We start from the raw sequence: 8,859 nt of genomic DNA, 5'->3' as shown, positions 1-8,859 counted from the left end.
GAATATTCACAAAATGTGTGGGTCTAGGTAAAAAAATGTAGTTTTCCTGAAAACTATTGAAATGGATTTATAGCGTTTTGGAAAAGAGCTCTTCATATATATATATATATATATGTGTGTGTGTGTGTGTTTTTTTAATAAATATATATTATATATTTCGTTCTTAACCTGTTAAGCCCTGCCCCCTGATATGAAAAAAAAAAAAAAAAGGCTAAAAATAGTATCCCCTAAAACAAACAGGTATAACTTTTCAACCGTAAGACCCACATACATGATTCTGGTATCGTTGGATAGATCAGAACCTAAGGGATATAAATACATTGTAAGTAAAAGTCTATCTTTTATTATTGAAGAATAATATCAGATGGAAAACAGCATAAATAAAATATGTATTTCTCACCTAAAGAAACACCACATTTTATAGGGAAAATCCCCTAGGTATAATGCTGTTCAAAGCCTAAAAACTGTAGAAAACAAAAAAATAATATCTCAACATCATCTGCTCAAAGTTTGAGGTCATAAGAGTCTAGTATAGCAGAGTTATACATGATATATTAGAGGCATATCTAGGCGAACTCTCCAAATTTTTGGAGCTCATTTGGGCACAATTTGGCACAATCTGTGCCATTTGAAATTTCTCAGGTACCAAACTGTAAAACTCGTTTGATTTCACTTACATGTCACTATAGCTATTTATTCCATCTAAAAACAAAAGTTTTGGCTTTGTTTTGAAAAATCAACCAGACCTCATTATAGTTTCCCATGCAAAAAAGACATACGAAAGGAATAAAGTTTGACTCCAAATGGAGCAGATTTATTCAAAACAAACTGAAAACAACAAAACTCAGTATAAATAAACTGGTGAAAAAAAAGACACACACAAAAAAAAAAAAACACTAGCAATAGCTAGATCTGTTCTCCTAATACCACTAATGGCTGTCATGCCACTCCTGGAAACAGTTTTTCTTTGAGGTAAGGCACAGAGGGACCTGACACTTCCGGCAATAAATGGGGGTTTTTACTCTTTGGATGCCAGCCTCCTGGCATCTCCTGCAGTACCGCCGTGCTTGTGTGGCATCACCCCCATAATACATAGGCATGCAGGTGGGCTGTGGTGGTGGTGGTGGAGGAGGTGGAGCTGCTGAGGCCTCAGCAAAGCTCAACATTTCTGCAGCCAACCTCTCTCTGAAGGTTTTCTGTGTGAGAGGCTTCGTGAGTGTGGGCTCGTTCCTCATCTTGAACAACTCCTTGTGCAGAAGGAAACTGTTCACCACAGCGATGTCAATAAAATGGTAAAAGAAAGTCTTGTACCACTTCATTGTCTTGTGGTGCACAGTGTAATAGCCTATCAAGGCATCAGATACATCAACACCACCCATGTTCTTGTTGTAGTCCACCACAGCGTCTGGAATAGGGATGTACTTGATTTTCCACACACCAGCCTCTTTCACCTTCCTCTTGACAGTGTGTCCACTAAAAGCCTCATGGATAGTGGAGCACATGGTCACCTCCCGGGTATCCATCCACTTCACAAAGAGAAGTTTGCCATCTCTTATCCAGCGCATATCTCCCCGGGCAGCCTTTTTGTGGAGGTCGTTTTGTGTGATGTGTGGAAACCCAATACGATTTTTCCTGATGGTCCCACAACAACCAATGTGTTTCGTGTACAAGTCCAGAAACAGGGCAGGGCTAGTATAAAAATTATCTACGAACAAATTATAGCCCCCACCAAGCAGTGGAAATGGCAAAAGGTCCATGACTGAACTGTAGCTGAGACCATGGCCTGTGGTGTCCACACTCTTGCCGGCATACACAAAAAAATTCCATGTGTACGCAGTTGCTGCATCAGCCAGAACAAAGAGTTTGTAACCCCACTTTGTTGGTTTGTCCTTCATATACTGTTTCATGCTGCTGCGGGCCTTGGACGCGACCATCCTCTCGTCGATGCAAATGTTTTTATTCGGGTGGAAGTTTGCTTGGCAGGCAGTCACCATCTCAGTGTAGAGAGGCTTGATCTTGAAAAGCCTGTCGTACTGATCCGTGCTCCTCTTCCGCTCATTCTCCTCGTCTTCTTCTGGGTTACTCAAATGCAGGGACCACAAGATGGCTTCGAAGCGGTCCCGTGACATCTTTTCACCTGGGAAGTGGAAGTTGTATGGCCACGCCTTCCGCCAGTAGTCAGATCTGAGATGCACCTGAACGAGGCCTGTATAAAGTATGATGGCCATGAAAATGTAAAATTCCGGTGCTGTCAGTGCTTTCCACACAAACTTCATGCCAGCCTGTAGTCGCTTCGCAGCATTGAAATTTGTATTGTCAATTATTGTCCTGACCACAGATGCACTAAAAAAAAGCTGGAACAGTGTGAGGGGAGACCATGATGCTGTTGTATCAAAGGTGGGTCCTGGGGTCCTGGCTGGCATGAATCTGGGTGGGTCAGGTTTGTTGTCCTTCTCCTCTCTGTTGTGCCACGGCTGCTCTGGGTCTCTTGAAGTGGCAGACCTACTCCGACCACGCTTAGGTCTTGCTGACTTCTGTAGTGCTTTCCCCTTTCTTTTTGGACGGCTTTCTTGAGGCACATCAGAATCAGATGAGGTGGGGGATGTGCTTGATGGCTGTGGTTGAGGTGTTGATGGCCTTGCCTGTAACTGTGGTGCAGAAGCTCGTCGGGGGGTGGTGCGGCGTGGCTGGGGCAGAGGTGTTGATGGCCTTGGCTGGGGGGGATGGGCTGGTGCAGAGGTAACAGAAGATGAAGGCCCCTCATAATCTTCATCATCACTGTGAAACAAAGGAAAAAGAAAAACTATAAAGATATATTCACACTGACACTGTATTTGAACAGAAATGATTCACTGTTACAGAAAACTGTAGTAACATAACCCACTGACTAACTGAAATGCCTAGAAATGTTTATAGAAGTTTAGAGAAATAACCCACAGTAACTGTAAACACTAGTACATTTTGTTTTTACTGGGAAAGTAAACAAACAATCCAGTTTGAGTGTGTGGTAAACATGTTTGGACTTAGAAAGTAAGCAAACAAACAATCCACTTTGAGTGTGTAGTAAACATCTTTGAACAAAGAAAGTAAGCAAAAAAGCCAGTTTGAGTTTGTGTATTCAGACGCTTTGTCCATATTTTTCACAATCTATGATCCATTCATTGTACGGAAGCTAGAAAGCTAACTAGAAAAACGGGCATTTTACACAAATAACAGTGAAACAGCTCCGTACTTTGATACCAACACAATAAATAAATTATAACAAAACGTATTTCACATACCTTTCCGTTGATGGAAGTTTATAATCTGGGTCACCGTCGTCCGAAATGCCCTCTGCAACAAACAGATCTTCATCCTCAGATGACGAGTCAATAGCACTCACCGCAGCTTCTTCATCCGCCTGAATCATTGCCAGTGCTTCGGCGGCCGACATCTTCTTCTCCCATTTTCTCTGTGCCATTATTTCTCCGAGAAACGAAAAGGAATGGCTCAATAGACAATATTATAATCCACGAGTGCAATCAGTGAATTCAGGTGTGCGATCAGCTGCGCGCTACTACTATTTATCCGCAGAGGGATCCTTTGTATTGGCTGTGCGCGCTGCGTCATGAAGGCAAACGTCCTACGCGCATCCATATCTCGGCAACCGATTGGTCAATTTGGATGATTGACACCTCTTTCTTATCGTCAGAACCAATAGAATCGATGGCATTTCGCAAAATCCGCGCAAACAACACCACTAGCCAACCAGGAGCCGATACGCGCATTGCGTAAGACTAGCACGTTTCACCCCACTCCTTATGCGCAGTCTGTTTCCAAAGCAGGAATTAGTTGCAGACTGTCCGGAATCATCTCAAAGTGACACAGAGGCATCGGAGTAATCGCAAACACAGTTGATATGGCATTGTACACATTTTTTATCTCAAGACAGCAATCGAAGACACAATTCATAGTGGTAAATGTGTAAATAAAAGTTTTTTTTCTGTTGTTCACTGACTGTTTACTTCGTGAGTTTTTGTCGTACAGTGATGTGAGTTAGACTGTTGGATTCTGTGGAGCCTCCTGAATCATTTGAGAGGTCGTTTGTCTTCATAGATCAACATTAGAGAGATTAGGAGTGCTGTGATTACTGGCATTGGCGTGTTTCAGACAGACAGTGTGTTTTACAATAAAATTACTCAATTGCTTCGTGTTTGATGTGTGTTTTGTTTTGGCGAAAATGGATAGCATAATTTTTTAGCGGAGTTCTGTCTGATTACGGGGATATGCGGCATAGTTAGGTTGCGCTCACACTCTTTGAAGTGAAAGGACATAAAAGGCGCTAAGCCCCGTTGCCCCCGGTACCGGGGGCGGCCGTTATTATGTTGTTTGTATATGTTGTTTGTGTATCTCGAGTTTGTACCAAACAAAATTTTTTAACCCTGGGATTATTAAAGTAGCCTATTACAGATTCTGATTCTTTAGCAAGTCTACTGTTGTGTATTTTCACAACTGAGTTTTGACTTATTTTTTTCAAGTGTTCCAAGTGTTTATACTTTTCTAGTATCATTCATTTAAATGGGAAGCTTTTTTATTCTTGTATGTTATACCTTTTGTACGCTTCTGTCATTGTATTCTTCATTTGAATTGTTAATAAACAAACCATATCCATCCCCCACACTTTTGAAAAGCTTGCTACGCCCCTGCTGGTATATAAATCATTTAATGGGTTAGGACCTCAATACATTGCAGATATGCTAACTGAATATAAACCCAACAGATCACTCAGATCATTAGGATCACATCAGCTAGAAATACCAAGGGTTCACTCTAAGCATGGAGAGTCTGCTTTTAGCTATTCTGCCAGCCGCAGCTTGAACCAGCTTCCAGAAGAGATCAGGTGTGCTCCTACAGTAGTCACATTCAAATCCAGACTCAAAACACATCTGTTTAGCTGTGCATTTACTGAATGAGCACTGTGCCACTGTTCGTCCGACTGTTACTGCACTTCATTTTATTCTAAATGGTTTTAATTTACTGTATTTTATTTTTATCATAATTTTTATTTTTCATTATTTCTTATTTTTTATTCTAAACTGTTTTAATTATTCTGATTTCTTTTTTGGATTATTTTAATTTCTTCTATGTAAAGCACTTTGAATTGCCATTGTGTATGAAATGTGCTATATAAATAAACTTGCCTTGCCTTGCCTCACTGGATGTATTATACTACTATGATTTTTTTCACGCTGCTAGGCAGTCTGGATACCATGGACCAGATTTTCGCCTCAGCGAGGGGACCAATCACAGAACGGGGAGGGAGCAGCAAGATGATGACGACGTCTATGCGACACACCGAAGCTGTTTGTTTATATCTATGGATCCAACATGGAAACGCAAAGTTACATTTCGATGCAGCCTTAGATATTTTTGGCAATATTCGCTGAATGCCATTGTGTACACATAAATCTCCGACCCATCATCTTCTTCCTCCTCTAATTTCTGTCGCTCTACATACATCATCTGGTATAATTGAAACAACTGGCTATGAGCTACGTACAAGCACATTTGATAGACATGCGTAGCATCCAATAAACTGTTCTGGGCATTTGTAAACCACGCCTCAAATACGAGAAAATTAACATGCGTTTCCCAAAACACGTCTCAATGAGACGAGGCTAAGTTTGTAGTGTATCCAGCCAACATTTGAAAATTTTTCATTAATGATCTACATTTTAGCACTGTCCTTGATTTTGTTTCATTGAGTATATACTGTATAGATTCATTATCATTTGATTCATTGACCACCCAGTGACCAAAACGGGTCTTTGCAAATTTCATGTGTTCAATTAGTATGTCAGTTAATGTAGTGTGATAGCGTAGAGCTACGTCACACGTAGGCTCACTATTGGCCGATGCTGGTCATGTGTGTGATGCGTGTGACGTACATTAACAGAAGCTTACGCTATTAAACTAGTAACCTGACTCGAGGCAGAGAGAGAAATAAAAGAATAGTTGAAATAAAGTCGTTATTTTTGTTGTTTTTTGCCAAAAAAACAACGTTATTTTTGTTGTTTTTTTCCAGCAATTGTTATTCCCTCAAGAAGCCTATGGACTAGTATGCAGGAGTGATGTTAATATCTTAAATATCTTAATTTGTGTTCCAAAGATGAACGAAGGTCTTACGGGGTTGGAACAACACAAGGAAGTTAGTTCACAAGGAAGTGAATAGTTGAAATAAAGTCATTATTTTTGTTTGTTTTTGCGCACAAAAGTGTTCTCGTCGTTTGATAAAGTTAAAATGTAGCCACTGTAGTCACTTGGACTATTTTAAGATGGACGAAGGTCTTACAGGGTTGGAACAACATGAGGGTGAGTAAATACTGACAGAATTTTCATTTTTGGGTGAACTAACCCTTTAAGTGTTAGGGGTGAGCCATCCCTTTAAGTTTTAAACATTAATCAAATATTTTGCGTACTCAACAAAAGTTGTGAACCGTGACTTTAAAATACAGTGTGTGCATCTCACCTTCACAAAGATATTCATAAAATGAACCTATCTTCTGAAGGTAGTCCTTGGCATAGGCGGAGAGTGTGCAGCGGGGGGGGCTGGGGGGGGGGGGGGGGGGGCTGGGGTCAAAATTTCACACTTGAATGTTTTTTTGTTGGTCTCCTTTCCAAGAAGGAGAAGTGGCTTATATCCAATGGCATGGAGTTTCTCCAGCTGCAATGACAAAATTGTATATTTGCTGTTTAAAGTAATAGAAAAACAACAAAAATAACTAAGCTATTTAACTAACTAATTATTAAGAGAATATAACATTATTGATGACAGCATCCAGGTTCCTGCCATTCAAAATTTGTAACCTAATGGTGAGTTTAGCTTATGTATAATCTAGAATGTGCAAACAGGAAAGGCTCATACAGTAGCAACAAAAACCAACTCTAAAACATCAGAAAGATGAATCTGACACCATGAGGGTACAATATGACTTTTTGTAACATTAGTAGTTTGGGTTTTGCACGTACGTTGATAATATCATGTAACCATTGTGCAACTGGACAATGACAACCTAAAGATTTATTAAAAATAAAGGCAGGAACTTAATGATTACATTACCAGATGGGTGAATGCTGCACATATTTAGCTAACCATGCACATTGTAAATTGCTATGAGTAGTACAGTATAAATGCAGTTAATTTGTTATTTCTCATCCACTCAATAATAAAATGTTTGATTATTATATTGCACCTGTAATTCTGTCATAATGCATGCCTGTATTTGTTATGAACTCAATAATTCCTGAGTATTATGTTTGCTGTGTGTTCAAATTTTGCTCTGGTAGATAATTTAGGTCTGTGATGTATTACTGTGAATAAGTGATTACTTAAGGGAATCACTTATTCACAGAAAAAAAAAATACAAACCACAATTACATCTGCCTTCTAAAATTGATAGTCAAATTGTACTTTTAAATTAGTTTTGATGACACAGGGTCACTGAAAAAAATATTTATCTATATTTGCAAAAAATAATGTCTTTCTGACCTTGCACTAACATGCTCACTTAACAAATGGTACCACTGAATGTACTTCCTAGACGTAGATGATATGGACAGTTTAATGTCATGTATGAAATTGTATGTACCATGATGTTGGCTTCATCCTTGATGGATGCCATGTTGTGGTTTTTCTTGTGACCAATCACCCATTCCTCTCGCTTCTCATCAAACCTCTGAAGCTTTTTCTTGAGGCGCTGTTTCAGAGGCTGCTCCTTTTTGCAATGTGTGCATATTTTTTGAGCACAAAATAAAATGCCCTGGCAAAAGGGTCAGATCTTTTTTGTAGACCCCCCTGGCATAATAAGTCAGATATGGACAGGCAGACAGACCGACAGACAGACAGGCAAAGACAAAAGAACAAGCAACAGATAAAGACTGTGAGATAGATAAAGATTGAAAAGATAGACAGAAATATATATAGTGAGAGAACAGAGAGGATGTAAGATATAGAAAGTAATGAAGAGATAGAGGTTGGCTCTTAAAAATGCCTTTGGGTTTTGAAAATCAGGTTCAGATATGTTCGACAGGTGATGTGTTTGACAGGATCTGCAGGGAGAACAACAAAAATTGTTAATTATGTAGCTATGTTGATAGGATTTAAAAAGTGTACCCTGTAATAGATTTTTTCTTATAAATGCTTAGGGTAAATAAATACAGATTCACGCTGTTCCTATGCTTCCTGTGCTACTGTTAAAAATTATTTTAATGGCGCGTAACATGTCTAGGCAGCGTTATGTGCAGTATAACGTTAGACCAAGTGATAATATTGTTATTACTGACTGACACATTACAGTGAAGTTGAGTGTGAACCACGATGACCAAGAGAGAATCAGCTAGATGTCCCCAATTACTAACTTAGTCCCCCAATAAATTCTCAATAAAATAAGCAAGACGTCCAAAATAAAATGAGTATTTCCACATAAATGGTATATATGAAGAGTTCAGATGCAAAAGCCTCTAAATGCCATTTGAAATTTTTTATCTTTAATGATGATTTTTATCAAACTTATATATTTAAGTTAAGTAATTTCATTTAAATAACAATTAATAGGTAATTATCATTGCAATTTAAGTGAAATTACTGAACTTAAATATACAAGTTTGATAAAAATCATTAAAGAAGAAAATTTCAAATGGCATTTAGAGGCTTTTGCATCTGAACTCTTCATATATATATATATATATATATATATATATATATATATATACACACACACACACACACATATATATATATATATATATATATATATATATATATATATACACACACACATATATGTATATATATATATATATATATATATATCACCTAGA

The sequence above is a fragment of the Pimephales promelas genome, chromosome 2, assembly GCF_988280905.1.
Source record: "Pimephales promelas chromosome 2, fPimPro1.hap1.1, whole genome shotgun sequence".
Classification (NCBI taxonomy): domain Eukaryota; kingdom Metazoa; phylum Chordata; class Actinopteri; order Cypriniformes; family Leuciscidae; genus Pimephales; species Pimephales promelas.
Note: the sequence above shows the minus strand (reverse complement) of the source record.